Source organism: Protopterus annectens, chromosome 6.part0 (assembly GCF_019279795.1).
Source record: "Protopterus annectens isolate FY-2018-M chromosome 6.part0, PAN1.0, whole genome shotgun sequence".
Taxonomy (NCBI): domain Eukaryota; kingdom Metazoa; phylum Chordata; order Ceratodontiformes; family Protopteridae; genus Protopterus; species Protopterus annectens.
In genome coordinates, this window is record NC_056737.1 from 1,614,482,858 (window position 1) to 1,614,504,018 (window position 21,161).

Sequence of the window (21,161 nt, forward strand, 5' to 3'; positions counted from 1 at the left end):
CAATGGTGCCACAGACCAGCACAGGTTTACAGTACACCAGCCTGCTGTGTGGCATATGACCTTGCCAATCACATGTAGTATGACATGTCTTCTGCTGATATGTGGAATGACATGCATACATGTGTAACACTGTGGTGTCCTTTCCAATCTACAGTGCAGTAATGGTGTCCCAATGCAGGGACGTGTTATACTAACATGGGCCTTCAGCTGATGCAATGTTGTCTGTCCACCCTACAAATATGCAGGGACATACTGCACATTGAGATTATGTGCATAGCCATTGCAGGGCATCATGTGGCTTCACAATTGCCATACAGAGTGAGCTACTGACACAGTTATTAGCCATGACTATGTTCACATACAATACAAATCTAATGTGGAATGTGACCCACATCACTGAGGTGTGTACACACTAAACCCTAATGTGGAATGTGTGGCACAGGTCACAGAAGTGTATACAGATGACATCCCTGCACATCTGCAACCATATTACTGATGCCTGGCAACTATGCTCACACATGACTAACTTAGCAGTACTCTATGTCCCACATGCCATCTGTGTACCTTGCACACATGAGGAGCAGGCATGACAGTGATGTCTGACACCAGCAAGGTGAATGTACTGTATCTGTGGCCTGATGTGGCTGTATGTGTATGTCGTGCAACACAAGTATGCATTTGGATACTGTATAGGTGAATGCTTTCATGTTGTGACACACTCAAGATGTTCAAGACATGTTATGTGGTGGTTTCATATTATGCCTACACAAGCTGTGCATAGGCTTGTATGATGTTTAGTGTTTCACATCTGCAATATCACCATTACACAAAGGCCATAGTTGTATCGTGTCGAGCCAATGTACAACAGGGTGTACACACATGCACATCACTTCTACTGTGTGTGTTGCTTCATACCTCTGACCATCCTCCATGGCCATGTGTACACATGTTCTGTCCAATGGTTGTGATGGCCATCTTATTTCACATGTCAGTGTTATCCCATATGACATACACCCATAGATGTCATATGCTCTACTGAGGACAGGGTTAAGCAGACAAAGGGTGGTATGTATAGGATGTGAGACATGTTTTGCAGGATAGTTGAGCAGAGTTGCAGTCAGCCCACTACATGTCATGGACATGTCAGATAGCACATGACATTGTGTGACATTCATAGCAAGGGTATAATCCACAAGGGTGTATCCTGTGGGCCGGTCACACTCCAGCTCCAACACATTTAGAGTGTGTGCACACATATGCTCTCTGTACAGTACTGTTTGTATTCCCAACATGTGTAATGCTGATATGTAGTACCTGCCCTACAGTGAAACACACCTCCACCATTGTATTCACTGTTGTTCACACATCTGGCAATGACAGTTTGGAAGGTTTAGTGTAGGTGTTTCATATAGTCTTCAATTGTTTCACATGGGTAAACACTGTGATGCATTGCAGGTCTGACCAGTGTCCATTAACAGGACCACCATACACTATGTGCATGTGTGTTATGGCAGATAGCATGCAATTAATATGTTCCATGCATTATCAAGCCTGGTAAATAATAACAATCTCACCTGACACAGGCTGCTGTCACTGCAAAATGCCAGAGGTACCTAAACAGGAGAGTCACAGCAGTAAGATCATTATCCACACCTGTGTGATAGCTACAGGGTGCAATGTCCATGTTAGCACATAAGCCAGTACAATACACTATACTATGGAGTATGCACATCTGTGCATACATAGAGTAGCAGACTATAGTATGTGGCATGTGTGCATACATGCCTTGCATATGATGCTACATTACATATTGTACAGTAACACATATAACTATGTGAAATATAGTTGTGTTATATGTGTAATAGTGACTTACCAGAGAACGTCAGGCTCGGTGGTTGAGAGACACCCACCTCTACAATACCAGCTAAAGCTTGTAGATGGAGGTCTGCAGGTGTCCCCAGGTTTGCCAGTAGCTCCTCGGTACATGTGAGTGGGGGCTGGGTGAGTGGACCCTACCTGTTGTACCTTGTTCCCTGGCGATTGCATCAGCACGCTTTTTCACCCATCTTATGAGGTCAGTGTAGTGTTGGTGCACCTGCTGATAGGGACGATTGTGACCACCAACATCATTTACCTTACTGCAGAGTTCCTCCCACAGGACGTCCCGCTGCTGTGCATCCTGTGGCACATGGCTGAAGAGTGTTGTATAGTTGTCGAGGAGGTATGGGATGAGGACCTCATCCTCCAAGCAGCTGTACACCGGCAGTCTGCTATGTGGCATACCTGGAAGACAAAATGATGGAGATGGGTTACAGTAACTCACAGAGAGGTACAAAAGTACAGCTGAACATACACGTGTATCACATTTATTAAGATTATAAATACATCTTTGCAAATCGACATGACACTAACACCACTGACATGTATAAGTCACACACATTTGACACTTACTGGTGATGTGATGTTATCACCATAAATGTGTGTGTCATGTGATGACATTGCTCATACACCATGTGGATGTTGTCTTGATGTGGGCATGTCTGTTTGCCTGTACTGGTGTCTTTACCTATCAGCACATGCCTGAATGTGTTCACATTAATGCAATTCACCTTAATGCTGTGTATATGTCACATATATAGTTATACATAGCCATTAGGGACATGACCTGTGACCCTGCAGACTTGCAAGCATGTATGTGGTTTGCCATATATATCTACATGCACTGCACAGCTGTGTAGCATCCTGCCATGTATTGCCTGTGTTGCACATGTGTAACACATGAGACAATAGCTAGCCTGATGGTATTACAGTGTTGGATATCAACTATAGCATGTATGGTCATAGTGATCTAGTAGGCTATATGCCCTGGGCCATTTATGAGCCTGGCAGACAGGTTACCTAGCTGTAGGCAACACCATGTAAGTTTCAGTGGCCAGTTCAAGCACTGCCACAGAACTGATCCACAGGGTTACTGAAATATTTGGCATGTGGTCATCACACCATGTCACAGAGAGGGGCAATGTGCAGCTTTGCTGGACAGGGATGCATAGTATGGCAAGCGTATGTTAAGTGTATGGGACAGAGATCTGTCAGGCATGTTATGATCCTTGTATTAGAAAGGTGGATGTCCATGAAGTATGTGTTTATTTGGGATCAGGATGTATAAGTGTAGCATGTCCAACAACTCTGGGTTAGACATGGCTTTATTGAGGGTAGGCTGCATGCTACATAGTGCAGCTAAGGATTGGGAAGGGCAGTGTAGGCCATCTACACATGGGCAATAACCCTTAAAGGAAATATGTGATCTATTATGGGTCACATGGGTGTTGAGTATGGCTGAGCAATTATCAATATATTCCTGGATGGCACCCTGTCATGATTATGGGTGCCACATACAACTACCTGTCTGGTGTGGTGAAGTAACTATCAAAGTAAAGAGTACTGTCCAGCTGCATCCCATACACACAGTTGCCATTATGTTGACCGCTGCCTAGGTGGTAGTTCATGGATACATGGTTTGTAACATAGGGGATGACAATGCAATACTTAGCTGTCAGATTGTGGCCATATGTCACATACCACACATCTGACACACTAAGGCCCTTCTGTATGTTGAATGCAGCACACATTGAGTCGACTATTGCTCCTAGTTCATAGTCATTTGCAAACATCAATAGGCTGATGCCTTCTGTGTTATTCTGTGTGGTATAGATAACAAAGAGGGGGAGTACCAGGAATGAACCCTGTATTACTGTGGCTGGCACTGGTTTGATGTGCGTGTATTAGTCAGACACCTTCTGTAGTGTTGGTTCTGCCAGCAGTCCAGTTGCCAACCACTCCTATGACATAGGAATATAGCCCTAGTTTACTGAGTGTAGCTGGAACACAGTATGGGTGATGGTGTCCTACAACCTGGGTCATGATATGCAGTGTGAATCAAAACTACTGTTATCTACATATGTACCGAGTACATCAAATATGTTGATCACGGTTCATGGACTTTCAGACCAGACTCAGCAAGGTAGTTGTGCACTATTTCCCATTATCAATGGTGTCTCCCCCTTTGTTGCGTGTGATAACTGTTGCTGTACACCATTTGGTGTGTACACAGCCTGACATGGAGCTATGATTGAACATGATGTGTATGTGGATAGCTGAATGTTCTTACATTTGTGTAGGATACACTCTGGGATGCTGACAGGTCCCATGAAAGCTGTATATATGGTTTTAGAGAGTGCAGCTTGTACCTGCATAGTCATTATTACAGGGGCCCTGTAGTGTACATGGATATGTTACTAAGTGTACCTGCTGGGGGGGGAGGTGGGAGTGGGTTTAGGTTCTCCAAGACCCTATCTGGATGAACAGGTGCTATTTTTGTAGGTGCAGTACTTCCCATGCCATAGTGCTGTGCAGCACAGCAGGTCTTGTTGTTGTCATTACAATTAATGACACAGCTATAGAATGCTCTGTGCTTGGCCTCATAATATGTGGCTGATTAATTTCACAGTAGCTTTGTGTGGTTTTATATGGTGTATCTGCATTTTACTGAGGCTAACCAGGGATCACCTACACTCATGTGTGTTCACTCTGGCAACAGTTACTACCTTCTGTGGTACAGTTTAAAGCATGGTACTACCAGTTTGCCTTCTTGTTTGTGTTGAGTTGAATCCTGGTTCTGTTTCAGTGGCACAATCACTGCACATATGTGACTGCTTAAGGTTCATTTGTGTAGCATTCAGCATTTGCACATGCATTGTCCATCTGCATGGGTGCCATGACAGTCACCACTCTGCTCTTAGGAAACAGAACATTGGCATTGGAGACTAACTATGTGTAGCATACTGTTAGCCATGTTTGTGTGACTACTGTGATCCAGGTCAGTGGGGTCGATGGAATCCAACATGCATTGAGCACAGGTGTTGGTACATGAGGAGTCTTCCCAGTTCATAATGGAATAGTTGAGAGTAGCCATTATTATGGTTCTGTCTCAGACCTAATCTTCCCCATTACAGCACATGATGACAGTTGGGAAATCCACGGCCTGGTGGGTGATCTGTCTCAAGGTGCAATTTGAATTCCACTTTGGCACAAAGGTAGTTGCTCAGCATAATGCATCTGAAGTTATGCAAGTGCAACTAGCATGGATGTGTACTGGTGGGTGATCTGTCGCAAGGTGCAATTTGAATTCCACTTTGGCACAAAGGTAGTTGCTCAGCATACTGCATCTGAAGTTATGCAGGTGCAACTAGCATGGGTGTGTACATATCCTTCAGGAATATGGACACACCTGTGGCCCGTGTGTTCCAATAAAAGATAATGGGCAAGAGGTGAGGTATGTGTTATAACATGGTCATGCAGGTGTTTTCTCCGGAGTTTTGAAACATGTCTCAGCCACTGCACAGATATGTCCTCCATGTTAGGGATTGATGTTTGCCCGTATAGTGTTTCTGACATGTATCATTGTGTAGCGAGACCCGCAGTTTATTGCTTGGCTGTCCCTGTAACAGCAGTGGACCTTCACTTGAACTGTGCATGATGAAGGCAGTATAGTGGAAGCATGAGCCCCAGGCAGTATCCAGATTCTCAGGGGTGACAGGTGCAGGCCCTGTCTGGCAAAGCATCATGGTCTGTCAACCATGTTATCCCAGGCAGACAGATACTGGATACCCTTTGACTTGCACCACTACACTAGACAATTGTGGAATATAATCCTTTTGTCCCTGTACTGCAGTATCATTCTGGCCAATGGCAGAATGCTATCCAGGCCTTGGGACATACCTGCATGGGCTACAAGACCTGACAGTTCCTACATGTGTTTCAATGCAGTCCAGGCTACTGCATCACAGGTCCTGCACAACAACATGGAATATGCCAGAGCCATGTGTATAGTTTCAAGGGTGGTCTGAGTGCATGGGTATGTAGCTAATCATGGCAGACAGGCAGCTGACAGTATGTATGCCCTCATATAGGTTGGTGTGTAACATAGTGCTGGAGTTTGCATTCACAAATGAGTACTGTTGGGGATGTTTCCAACCACATGTTCTGAGGTGTGGCACAATTATGCAAACTATGTCATACAGTTTGTATATTTCAGTGTTTGTCTCTTCCAGCTTGGGGGGGGGGGGGGTCACTTGTTTGGCCAGATACTTAGATGCATCTGTGAATGTGTGTGATTTCTGGTAGTGTGTGTGGGTGTCCTTACTGTGTTCTGGTAAGGGTATGTGTTGGTTGTGTTGATGAGCTGCATGTGTTAACCTACACCTCATGACTGTCCAGTCCAGTCATGTATGTAGACTGGGCTGCCTTCCAGCTTACCCCTGTAGCTGCATCCCAAACAATGTGTGGGGCATGGTGTTGGGTAGGTTTGGCATTGTACATGGCATAGAGATTACATTCCCCCAGGATGGCCACATACACAAAGCTGACATTAGTAAACACCAGTAGCTGACTAGTGGACATGCCTGCATGAGCATTCAGTACTACAAGTACCAAGTACTGTATTTAGTTTACGTATTGCTTATGAAGATGTTTTAGACAGTGATGCTTACATGTAAATATTTCTGTTATGGATGTGACAACTCTGGCTATTACAGAAACGTAGCTACCTTTAGCAGCAATCCTCCTCTGAGGAGCACATCACATCCTGTTAGTTGATTACAGATGATGCAAGTGTCTACATGTCTGGTTCCTTCTCTGAGTATATACTCACATATCCACCAGGACAATGAGCTCTGTTGGGCACAGACACCCACTCTCCAAACAGAGTCATGTATCAATAGACTCTGATGCCACTATCAACATGATCAGGATATAATCAGATAGTGTGAGCCATCATCTGAGAAGCGGCTGTTACACATGGGCAGCAGTCTCCTATATCTTACACTCCTACTGCAGATGTTACACTGGAGTTAAAGATGATATGCAACCTGTTTTATTACCAGTGCTGTGCATTACCTTTCATACAATATGTGCAAGCGGCTGTTAGGTTGGCAATGAGAGGTTGGGCTAGACAAATCTGGTAGTTCAACCAGTGTGTCACTACTCTCAATATCCACTTTATGTAGGTGTGCACATAGCCATCTGGCCCAGCCCTGTAACAAGGGTCACTACACATTTGCATGACATGTACACATGCACAGCTCTTATTGCTTGCAAACGATACTAGAGAGGTCCAGTCCTGTAACAAGGGTCACTACATATTTGCATAACATGTACAAATGCACAGCTGTTATTGCTTGCAAATGATACTAGAGAGGTCCAGCCCTGTAACAAGGGTCACTACGCATTTGCATAACATGTACACATGCACAGCTGTTATTGCTTGCAAACAATACTAGAGAGAACCAGCCCTGTAACAAGGGTCACTACACATTTGCATAACATGTACACATGCACAGCTCTTATTGCTTGCAAACAATACTAGAGAGGTCCAGCCCTGTAACAAGGGTCACTACACATTTGCATAACATGTGCACATGCACAGCTCTTATTGCTTGCAAACGATACTAGAGAGGTCCAGCCCTGTAACAAGGGTCACTACACATTTGCATAACATGTACACATGCACAGCTGTTATTGCTTGCAAACAATACTAGAGAGGTGGATATTACATGTGTTATGTGCATGGATAGTTACCTGGCTCTTCCAATTATCTTTGCTATCATGCTGCTAAACTGTCAGATGAATGCAAATGATATGTATCCTGTTACTGTGTATTGTAATTGTCAATAGACATAACTACTGTTTGCATGACATAACAGAACTGCTATGTAGAGAAGAATACAGATCTGCCTAAAATACTGTACATTACACAGTTATTGGCACAATATCCCACAATGCACACCATATTTGCATGGTAAGCCCACCTTTAACATGTTCATCTTACTTATACACCCATACATATGTCGACTGTTACAATATATCGACATATACTATCCTCTGTTATAGCACATACTTGTTGGACCAATCCTGACACTGACAGTGGCTGGAAGCGAATTGGTGGGTTCCAAGCCCATATCATCCCTTGTGGTGTATGTGGAGTTTGCCGTGTGACCTACAGTAGTATACATGTAGAATACTACAAGCATTACTACTGCTCAACAATACATCGCTACAAGATAGCTATTTCCACTATATGCATTGATTACACTGTAATTCTTACAGAACCGGTACTACATACACAGACATACTACATGTTATACATACCTTCTTAGTAATCGGAGGTGTTATTGACTAGTATAATACTTGTTTTTGGTTCGTCTTTCAGTGTTTTGTACTGTTCTACAGGTAGATACAAATGGTTTGAATGCGTGACAAGGCAACCTTTTATAGTTATGGATCAGTAACATGTGCTATCCCGATAACCAATTGGTGTTCCTAAGTAGCTAATTACATGCACATCAGCTGCGCTGCTACTGCCTTAGTCAATACCATGGCTACAGTGGAGTATAATTGAGTACTCCATTTGGGCGTTGTCCCTTTGCCTTACTTGTGAAGAAGACAGGGTGAAAGTGTTGTTTGGAATCTATTGCAACAGCTGTATGGAGACGAACAGTAATATATTGTGTGTAATGCCTAGAGGATTTGATCTAAATGTGAGTACTGCTGTTATATTTCTGAACATTGCTACTTGTGCAGGGTTTGTCTGTACCTAATACTTCTGCATATGTTTCAGTCAGGCCAGGTTGTTTGACCAGCTCAAGGCTGCATAGCTATGCATATAATGTTAAGGGGTTTACAGTGTGCTTACCAGACATATTTAGTTTGGTGTTAATGTGTATCATACTGTGCTGATAATCAGTACTCTGTAACACTTCCGGGTGTACGAACCTTTCAACCCTCTGAAATGGAATTAGTTCATACAAACCCTGTTACATCAGCAGCTGTTCAATTGTATAACAGCAACTATTTCACAGAGGGCCATGTTAGTGTGTCTGCATCCAGGTATGTTAAGGTTTCAGCAGATGTTGTCCAGTAGTTGAATAATAGGTTATGGTATGACAGTATGTACTGATGTAATTACTTTGGTTGTGGGGTAGATGTTGGTGGGTGTACATAGCACATGCAGGTGTGTAGGAACCCCTTTTATAAAATGTCTATATGAGTAAGGGTGTTCTTTCCCTTTGTGAACACCTATCACTTAGTGAACTAATACTATGGTAATTGCAGGCTGATTCATTAAGGCACTGTTAAATGCTTCCTGTATAGCATGCAGGTACTGTTAGTCCTTGAATCCTTTTGGCAATACATTGGAATGTACTAAAGGCATCTGAGATACGTACAAATGTTATGGTGTTTAGAATATACATTGTACTACAGATATTCCTCACTACTGAAAACAAATATGACAGTCAGTTGGTGTACATATGTCTGATACATGTTAATGTTCATATGTTTGTGAAATTAGGTGTTGCAATGTGGCATGACAGGATGTATTATGAATGAGAAAGGTTCTTCTTTTGTGTCCTTTTTAAATTGTCCCCATACTCCATGTATACCCCTCAAGTTCACTTATTTGACATCCTTCCCAGGCCCTCCTTGATGCATGATTGCATTACCCATCATTCCTCCCCCACCCCAATCTTCACATACACAACAACCACCCCTTCTATGTGAATTAGGTTAATATTAATTGTTATAATACGAGAGCTGCATGTGTTTTGTGTACACTCTAATTCCTTTGGAATGGTTCTGTGTCATGAAGTGAGTTCATAGATATTTATATATATGGCTATTGATGTAACTGTATAATATATATGTTGTTTTTGTGTCTTTCGGCTTATCCCAGTTAGGGGTCGCCACAACGGAACTCCGTTCCACTAATGTTTGGTAGTGGATTTTTACATGCCAAGTTACCAGCCCTGACGCACAGCCTTCAACGAAGGCACGCTCATTCACGTATGCCTCCACACAGAAGATGCTCTAGCTGAGAATCGAATGGGACAACGTCTTGCTGTGAGGCGACAATGCTACCGCAGCACCACTACCGCGGGTTAACTATACAATACATACATATATATATATATATATATATATATATATATATGTGTGTGTGTGTGTGTGTGTGTGTGTGTGCATGTGCAGACATCACTGACATGTATGTGTATATATATATATATATATATATATATATATATATATATATATATATATACATATATATCGTATTAATTTCTAACAGTAATACATATGTAGACTGGAATGTGTTGGCTCACAAACTACATTACATTACAATGTACTCTACATATGTACACAAAGTGGCTGTCCCATTTGTGATCATTACAGTGAAACGCATATGGTATAAGGTGTAGTCTCAAGACTGTGAAACATATACACATCTTGGATGGCTTAGTGGTAAGTCCCATGACTATAGTATGCATGGTCCAGGGTTCAACACCTGTGATGCTTTACAAATGTTTTTTACTCCAGAATAAGGCTAATTTAAGCAGTTGTAAGCATGTTTAAAAGTGTTTGTGTGACATTATGGCAGCGGTTAAACACAGTTAAACAGACTTTGCAACGTATAACCTGTGTGCGCAAACACAGCCACATCCGCTAACTACTCAGGATATATACATGTCAGTGAAGTAACATCTCACTATGTGGTGGCATAACATTACATTCTCTGTTGACTGTACTCTCCAGCACACATGGGTTTATATGGGTGTTTCGAATGTTTATTATACAGACAATTATTACCTATATATGCAAGCTGTGGTTAAGGTGTACTTTTGAACATGATAAACATCCCTACCTTTATCGGGATTGTAACCTCGAATGCACAGATACTATGCAGATGCTGTAACCATTACACTGTTGACACTGACGCTGCTTTCGCCTATTTCCTATTTAGATGATTTCTATGTATAAGCTAGGCTAAGCAAAGGGCGGAGTCCCCCAAACTCACTGAGCTTCACGTACTCTTGAAATAACAATGTATAACAAATGTACTGTGAGAAAATACATTACATTCCTAACTACATTGGGCATATCCCCTCACTGACACACTTTAAGGGAAACCTTGTTGTATGAATGGGTAACAGAATATACACTCCAGGGATCATGTGTCCCAGAACCATACAGCCATGGGGTGGAGGAGCCTGTCCAGTTTGATAGCTGTGAGACCTTTTGGGGGAATTGAATGGTTTTCAATTGTCACATTAACATGCCCTCTTTAGATCACTAAGTGCCCCTATCACCCTCCACAACCCCAGTCTTCAACAGCTTCCAGCAACTCTGCCTGGAATTGCTTCATTGGCTATGCTTGACAGAGGCTCAGTTACTTCATCAATGGTGCGGGGAAAGCCAACACATTGTAGCTATGATTCTAATTGCCCCTGGGCAGATAGGTAGTAGGCTATCTGTGAACCTCTAAGGTGCAGGCCATCACAGCCATAATATGCGAATACACAGACCTTCAGATCACAATATACAGTGAGAAATCACCATGTAGTCAGGAAACAGTTAAGTACAGCAAGAGCATACAAAACACTGATAGTCACTCCAAAAGCCTATCTTGGAAGCTAGATGACTTGTATAAGTTTAAGGCTTTCTATTGCTTACCAGTAGGTTACCTACATGAGAGATGAAAAACAAGCACAGATGGGGAACATGCATGCAACAATACCATACCAGCCTATGTGTCAGCCTTAGGCTTTGGAATACTGGCCAAGGCTATTGGCGCCCCCATGATGCCTTATTTAGGAGAGTTTCGAAGGTGAATACCAGCTCTGTAAACAGCACAATAGCAGAATCTATGAGGGTTATGCTACTCAACACCAGGGGTTGTGATCACAACATGCATGCACTCACAGCACTCCTCAGGATGGCAACATCAACGTCTGTGCAGTAACTGAGATCTGTCTTAAGGCTCCTGAGAGCACACAAGCACTAGCAGACTACAACCCATACCACACATTTCAGCCACAGAACATGGACTGACACATACATGGAGGGGCTGTATCCATATTCATCACTGATACCTATACCTCCAGGTTAGTGGGGCAGCATGATACCTCTGAGATCATCCATGTGCAGCTGACATCAGCCACAACTGCAATGTAAAATGTGGCCATGACCCAGGACCACCACTCCACCTACCTGGAAACAGTGGAGAACATGAAAGTCCTAATGTACACCCTGGCATTGGTCAATGTCAACTACCATACCATTAACTGGGAAACTTACTCCGGTACTCACTTCCAGGCCCAGCGTTTCCTTGAATTTATCACCTCATTTGCCTTGTATCAGGTGGTAACCTCCCTAACGTGGGGTGGAAACTACTAGAAATGGTCAGCACCAACATGGGCAACAGATGCACTACAGTGGAGGTTAACCGGTTACTGGTTAGATCTGACCATGAACTATCCACTGTTTCCACACCCAAGCATCTCCCCCACCCATGGATACCACAGTGTATACCTTTCCTACAGCTAAATTTACACTACTAGTAACAGGGGTGGGGGGTTTCACAGCCCCCATGCTAAGGGGAAACACTGCTCAAGACACAGACAGATTTACAAATGCAGTCTATACGCACCTACATAGATGTATGGATCATGCCATCACTGATAAACCAAGACCCACTCCTCCTAGACAAGGACACCGGTCTGGTGGATCTCTGCAATAAACAGGCTATGCTACAGAAGTAGAACAGTGTTCCAGACAAACAGCAAATCCCACGAAAGGCAGACATCCGTGACCACTATTTGTATGATACGTAGGTCCCTCATGACATCATCCAAGGCTAACATCAGCAGGAGAATACGCAAGGATTCAAAAGATAACCACAAAGCCTTCTTTGGCTATGTCAAGGATCTATGTGGTGACACACAGATTTGCACTGTGCTGGTGAAATATAGCACAAAATATGCTGACCCTACTGATATCACCAACATCCTTGCAGATATATTCAGTGCATACTTCACCCTCTAATGAGCCCACAACACAACCTGAAAGGTACAGTATCCCACACATCAGAGACACACAGGTGGAAATGGCCCTCTCTAACAGCAGAACACAGCGTCAATGGAGGCAGATGTTATCCCAGACTGCATCTTGTAAACTGTACAAGACAACCTGACCCCCCCCATCTAATTAAGCTTTCCTACCTCAGCCTCTCCACAGGCTACATGCCCATACAATGGCTCGTGGCAATGGTTATTCCACACTATCAAGGTGGAATCACAACTGACCATGGTAACTACCACCTCATAAGCCTGACTAGCCTGGTCTGCAATGGTATGGTTCACATCCTCATGGCACTCAACAAAGACATTGGTAACCTCCAAACACGTGACCCAATCCAGGTCAGCTTGGTTGAGTGCAGTTCATGCCTACTGGCCCTGTTTGACATCTTACATACAGTCACCAAGACATTAGATGATGGGGGAGGTGATTCACACATACTACCTAGACCTCGCCAAGGCTTTTGACACCATGCCCCACTCAGGTATTATTGAGAAACACACCACCCTGTACATACACCCATGCATCACAAGTTGGGTTGCCAACGGGCTTACACACAGAACACACATGGTACAACTAGTGGCCTCCAGGTCCAACTCTTGAACAGTCATGACTGGTGTCCCACAGGCCTCAGTCCTGGGGCCCTACTGTTTGGCATATACGTCTCAGAGGTACAGGCAAACACAGGTGGACTACAGCAGACCATGTTTGGCAATGACTGCCAAATGGGAGCCATGATTAATAGTCCAGCTGACACAGACATCCCTCAAGGGGCCTCACAGACAATGTCACAGGCTGTCAACATCATCGCCGCCAGCCAAGTGCCACTAACTGCATGGTCATTCCATTGTAGAATTGGCACCATCATATTAACACATAAGTGGCAGCCACTTTAATACGGACAAGGTAATGGGGTATCTGAGGACTAAGGTAGATAGTGATCTCCCCTTTGGCAGTCATATCTCCACAGTAGTTAGGACATCCTTCTATGCAGGCCATCCGATTACTAAAGGATTCCCATCTAGACATACTGGGGTTATAATGCGCCTTTACTCATCACTTATCAGTCCCATCATAGGGTATAATAACCCATGTAGGATGTACCTCAAAAGCCACTTCCAACAGCTGGGAGGTCCACGAATGTATCTCGCCAAGGGGAATACTGGCCTCCAACATATGGCCTATGCAGACAGACTGAATAAACTCCTGCTTTACTCAGTGGCATCTTGTTTACCCAGAGATGATCTCCACTGGCCAACACAGCCATGTCAAACTCAGGCTTGATGGATATGCTCTACCTATGGGAATCCATGTCACAGTGAGCGATACACTGTAGTGAGCTGAACCTTGCCACAGCAATAACTGGAAGATGCTGGAGGGACAGCTTCCTGTCAGAGATACTCCCCATACTTTGGAACAACATCCCTAACTACATTATAGGGAGTCCCTCACTAACACTCTGCAAAAGAAACCTTGAAGAGTGGATGGGGAACAGCAGATGCTCCCCAGGGATCCTGTCATTGGCTCTGCTCTACAGAGGGACAGTTAATGAATCAATAGGGTGGCAAAAACTGACACATTTTGGCTGGGCTTATGAATGGCCTCTGGCAGGTGGCCAAGTAACTACCTATGAATCTATACATACAGTATCTGCATATGCTGATAGCTTAATTTACTGTTCAGGTGTTGACTTACCTTGTGCCAATGGCAGTTGTGTGTGCAATAGCTGAGGGCTGCCTATGTTGGATGCACACAGTAGACTGCCTGTACATGATAATTTACAGGTAGTCTGGTGTGTGTGCCATCCATTTTTACTGTGTGTGCAGATGGAGAAAGGTATCAGTCCCTAGGTTCCTACACTGTCAGTGTGTGTGCTATGTGTTCCCTCTTTGCCAAGGCATGGGCATAATGGGCATGCCTCCGTCTGCCTACTGGGGCTGGCTCAGTGTGTTTGTGGTCTGAGTACCTCTGTGCCTGTGGGGCCCTTGGCAATGGTGGTGGGCTGTGAGGGCCTTCACCATTCTGTCCCTGCTGCAGCTGTTTCAACAGGACTATATTGTGTAGCATGACACACACACTATGAAAATGTGGGAACGTGCCTGGAGAGTACTGCAAGGCTCCACCTGATATGTCCAAGCAACAGAACTATGATTTCAGCATCCCAAACACATGCTGTATGATGATTCAGGTTTGTGCATGTGACTCATTATGGTGTTCCTGCATGGGTGTGCGTGCATTTCTGATGGGAGTCATCATCCATGGTTCCAGTGCATAGCCAGCATCTCCCACCAGGTGGCCATTTGGGATGTCCTCCCTGGCAAATAACTGATACAGCTGTGAGTCATGCCAGATGTGGGAGTCGTGATAGCTTCCAGGGCTGCCAGCACACACATCCATGAAAATGCCCTGGGCATTGCACATGTCCTGGCAGTTGATGGAGGGGTATCCCTTGTGGTTTATGTAGCGCCTACCCTGCTCACCAGGTAATGACTTGATGTGTTTGTGCGTGCAGTCTATTGCACCCAGTACCTCTGGGTATTCTGCCACATGGTGGAAGAGACGCATATTGCTGGCCAACTCATCCTGCATTCGAGGGAGGTATATGTGCTCATTGGCATGTGGTAACATGGCATCCAGGAACTGGTGTAGTACCCTGGATGCTGATGCCTGTGAGATTCCCCATGATATCCCCAGTTGGTCTTTGAAAGGTACTTGTAGCTAGTATTCTCAGGCTTACACATACCTTTGTATCCACTGAGATGGGTTCCCCTCTGTTTGTTCTGGCTCTGAGGCGTGGCTGGCACAGCTCCACAAGTTGCTGTAGGATGTCCCTGTCCACCCTGTAATGCTCTACTATCTCCAGATCATGTAGCCCCTGGTAGGTTACCCTGGATGTGAACACTCTCCTCCTCCTCCTCTGGTGCCTGAGGTGGTCATGTGCATCATCCTCCACACCACCTTCAGTCTCCAACACATGCTGGTGGATCAAAGCTATGGCAGCCCCTAACATGTACATAATAAAAGTTCCCCGTCTGTATACACACTGGTGCAGAGTGTATGGGAATACACAAATGTGTGTGAGGTGCATTCACACTTTATAGTATTGTGCTATGGATGCTGCTGATGTCAGTGGGTGTGTATGAGCTATTCCAGCTGCAGCATGTCTTAATTATGGGTTTTGCAATGAGTACTGCAAGTGTGGGGCCTTTACTGTGGAGATCTACTTGCCTGCCTTGATTAATCTGTTGCCCTTTAATTCACTTTTAGACCTGGATCCCCTCCCATTATCAGGCATGCATCCACCTGCCATCTTTCTTGTTTTGTACTTTCCCTACCCAGTCATGGAAAAATGTGCCTTGCAGCTGATATACTGCAAATCGGCTTTGTTCTGCTTTGGCACTTTAATGTTTTCTTTGCAGTACAGCCCCTCCCCTTTCCTGTTCTGCAGGTAGCTGCCTGCAGCCTTGTTAGCTGTTGACAATGGCCCACTGTAGGCTCCTAGGTGTTAATTAAACATTTGTACTCCACTTTCCCTGCTGCAGCATTTCCTTATTTCTTTCCTATATCCTTCCTGTTTCAGTTGCAGTGCGTGCCGCTCATACCCATTTACTGGGTTTACGCGCGTTTTCATCTCTGTTCACATGCATACTCGGTTACCTTGTGTACTCTCAGCTAAGCATAGCTATGGCCAATTCGACACACCCCTATCCTGCAGCTTTGCATAGTTAGGGGCAAACGAGTTTAGCAATGCTCCAATGTGCTTACAGCAATGGCGACACACTCCTCATTTGATGTCATCTTTATCTCAAGGGCACACCTCAGTGTTATAATGCTACTCTGTGAGGTTCATCCTCACACCAGCGGGGAATCTGCAATTCACTATTACTCCTCTCATTTGCATGGCATTGCCTACTAATTCCTAGCTACTGCGCATAACACTGTCACTGCCCCTTAGCAACCCTTGCGCCATAGTATGGTGTAGCATGCATGCCATTGACTATTATGGGGAAATTGTGATATGTGTTTCATTTCGGTTTTATTCTATATTTTTATATATTCCTTGTGATCCCCTTTGCGCATCGCTGCCCTGTGCTTCCATGTCACGATAGTGCAACTATATATATTAAATGTTAATTTTATATTTTGTGCATGTTTTTTTGCCATTGACATATATTAATAATATAATACATGTGTTTGGTCAGTTGTCATGGCTCCCATTTTATGTTTGCAAAAATGTAAACCGTTTTCTGCTGTTTACATTTCTGCATGCTTACACTATGCCTGCACCACTTTCTGAATCGCTACATACCTTCATTTGCATGCTACACTGCTGCACATGGGGTACTTAGCATACAAGGCTTGAGAGTTGTGTGGACACAGCGTATGCAGGTAGTGCACATGGAAATAGCTTGTACCTGACTCGCTCAATGGCCATATTTGGTGTTAGAATGCTGACGCTATGCCTGCACCTGGAGCAGGCTTCATGAATCCCGGGGCATGTTAACAACAGGTATGTGGCTAGAATTTTTAGGAAGGATACCTATTCTAATTCCTTCCTTCATTTCAGTAGCTCACATCCTTTTCACCAAAAGTGGTCGGTTGTCAAGGGGCAAATGGTTTGAGCAGCCCAGATGACCACCACTTTTGAGGATTTTTTAGTTGAGTGCGATTTCTTAAGTTCCATGTTTCTTAGAAGGGCATACCCAGGCCAACTTGTTGATGAATTAGTAGAAGAAGTTAAAACAAAGAGACTGAATGGCTATTTCAAACCAATATTGGACAAGTCTGAAGAAGTTTGCTGACAGAGCAAACAAAAAGCACTTAATCTTATTAAATATTTTTGGCTTTTACTGGTCTGCATTGGTTTTGCTGCTACCCAACTTGTTTACTAGTTTAGTTTTGTGTTTATATTTTTATTGGACAAGCAGCATGCAATTTTAGAACTGACTGATTCCCAAAGAGAGGTAGGTATTGGTGAGACTAACCTCCAGAACATTTGTCTGAGTGGAAGAAAAGAGGTTTTATCGGACTTCTCTAAGGCACTTGTTCTTACTTATAGCAAAGAAGCTCATGCCTTAAGATCCATCTTTGAGAAAAATTGACATATATTGCTAGAAGATTCTTTCATGAGACAACATGTGGGAAACAAACCCACAATTATATATAGGAAAGGGCTTAACCTTAAAGATTTACTTAAAATGAAACAAGTAACCAAAAATACAAAATAGACAAGGAATGACTAAGTGTGGGGCATGTTCATGGTGTCATAAAGTCCAAGTAGCCAACAGCTTTACAGTGAGAAATACCACATATTATGTGAACAATAAATATTCTTGCTCTTCTGAAGCAGTAGTTTACATGGCATTTTGCACTTCCTGCCTGTGCTTCTACGCTGGTAAAATGGAGAGAAAATTCTGGCAGAGGATTTATGAACATGATTATTCTGTAAAGAAACAAAACTAAAATAATGTTTTGGCTATGCACATTAATTGCAATACTGATCACAAATTCAGTTTATGGCCATAGATTCAGTGTGTGTGTACAAGACAACAAGTCATGGGGGCTCCTTTAAGAAATAAAAGAACTAAAGTGGCAAATCCACCTACAAGCAGATAGTTGGCCAGGATTGAATGAGCAGAGCTGCATTGCCCCAGTGTTGTAGTTGAAAGCTCTTGAAAGGAAAAAAAGTTAAGATAGCAACATCTAAATAAATAAAATGTATTGCCTTTTATTCACATTTTGATATATTCACATATATACATATATATTTTTAACAAACACATTTTTCACCTACATATTTTACATATATATTATATGTTTTATAGATATATATATATATTTTCACATTTTTTACATATTTATTCAATATTTAACTTATTTAATATATATTTATATGCATTTATTTTTTACATATAAAAAAGAGTGCATGTTTGATACTGGTGCTGTGACCTAAGCAATATCCCCCGGATTCTCAAAAGCTTGCATGGCGTGCATGATTAGTGTTAGATGAAATATTGCCAAAATGGCGGCCAAGCGATACATGTACGTGCACGTCTGAGGTGAGTGTGTGCTGTAGCACTAGTGTTGCACGTCCCCAGCCCCCATATGCAATTCACCCCATTTGCAGGTGAAAACCATGCAAATGAGGTAAATTTGCCATCCAGGAAGCAGGAATCAGGGCGTGCAGGACTAGTGTAATATGCAGAAATGTACTCGGTTAGTAACCGAGTACCGTACTGCAAACTGCAAAACAGAGCAATGACAGCTCCAAATAAAGGCTGCATAGCACTGAGGAAGCATGCCAATGGCCAAGTAGAAGGCAACTGGCATTGCAAACAATGCCAAATGCACAAAATACAACTTTTATGAAATGTCCGCCGATCATGTCTGTTGAAGCATAGGGCAGTGGCGCGCAAATGGGATCGGGGGGGGGGGATAATAAAATAATCCTAAAATAAGCACTCTAACTAAAAGCAGTAGTCTGCCATGCAAGTCAATGGCAGACAGAAAACAATCTGGCCAGTGAGTAATGGTTGCCAATGGAGAGGCTCAGTGTGAGACATGTAACTATGCATTAGCAGGCAATCCTATGCAAATGAGGTGAAGGATAGTGAATCCCAGTTTTTCCCCAGGGTTTGAGGCAGGACCCAAGAGTGTATGAGTATAAATACCTGAGTACAAGACTAGGATGTAGGTGACATCATGGGGGGTGCGTCAGGCATACTGTAAGTGGATTGGAGCCCTGTGGCTCGGGATTCTCCTAGCTTAGAACAGCTACGCTAGGGGTGTGTCTAAACCTGCCTAGCACCCGTTACAAAGTGTAAGCGGGTTTGTGCACCACACACCGGGTTTTACAGGGAAAAAAAATAAGTTTTACCAGGAAATAGCAGCTCTGTACACATTTGAACAGGGAAGCAATGGGAAGGGAAAACAGCAGTAGGAAGGTAATCAAGGAGAGCTAGCTGAGCTGACAGGTGAAATGTATCAGAATCAGCTAATTACACAGGCAGCAGACCAGCCCAGCCCAGAACACTACTATAAACTAGGCAAACACCTTCCCCTCTGTTTTTTCCACACTCTACACCACCGGTGTATACAAGTGAGGAAATTTTAACAAACAAACCTACACAATGAGAAGGGCAGCAGCAGGCAACATAGAAGAACATGTGCAAGAGTCCGAGGGAGGTGAAGATGTGAATGCTGATGAACAACCCACAGTGAGGAGACAGAGAAGAGTGTGGAGACCCAGGGTAACCTACCAGGGGCTGCATGAGCTGGAGATAGTGGAGCGCTATAGGGTGAACAGAGACCTCCTACAGCAAATTGTTGAGCTGTGCTGGCCACACCTGACACACCAAACTGGCCGAGAGTAACCAATCCCAGTGGATACCAAGGTATGTGTAGGCCTACGTATACTAGCCACAGGTACCTCCCAAAGCACAACTGGGGATATCATGGGCATCTCACCGGCATCAGCATCCAGAGTATTCCACCAGTTCCTGGATGTCATGTCAGCACATGCCAGTGAGCACATATATTTCTTCAACACATTTCAGGTGTTGACCAGCAATATGCGTCTCTTCCACCAAATAGCAGAATACCCTGGGGTAGTGGCTGCTATAGACTGCATGCACTTACGTATCAAACACCACCCGGTGAGCAGGGTAGGGCCTACATCAAGCACAGGGGCATCCACTCTATCAACTGCTAGGTCATATGTGATGCTCAGGGCATTATAATGAATGTGTGTGCTGGCTGCCCTGGAAGCTATGATGATTCACACATATGGCATCTGATGCAACTGTACCATAGATTTGCCAATGTGGATATCCCCTACGGTCACCTAGTGGGGGATGCTGAGTACCCACTGGAGCAGTGGCTGATGACACCCATCAGAAATGCACACACACCTGAACAACAACGCCATAATGAGGCACACACACAGGCCAGACATATAATAGATCATGTGTTTGGGATACTCAGGTCATGGTTCTGGTGTCTGGACACATCCGGTGGAGCCTTGCAGTATTCACCAGCTACATGTACCCAAATTGTTATGGTATGTGTTATGCTACACAATATTATCCTGTGGAAACAGCTGCAGCAGGAACAGCATGGGGCAGGGCCCCACAGCCCCCCAATAATGCCAAGGCCTGTACAGGCACAGAGTGAATCGGAGGAGGAAAAACCTGAGC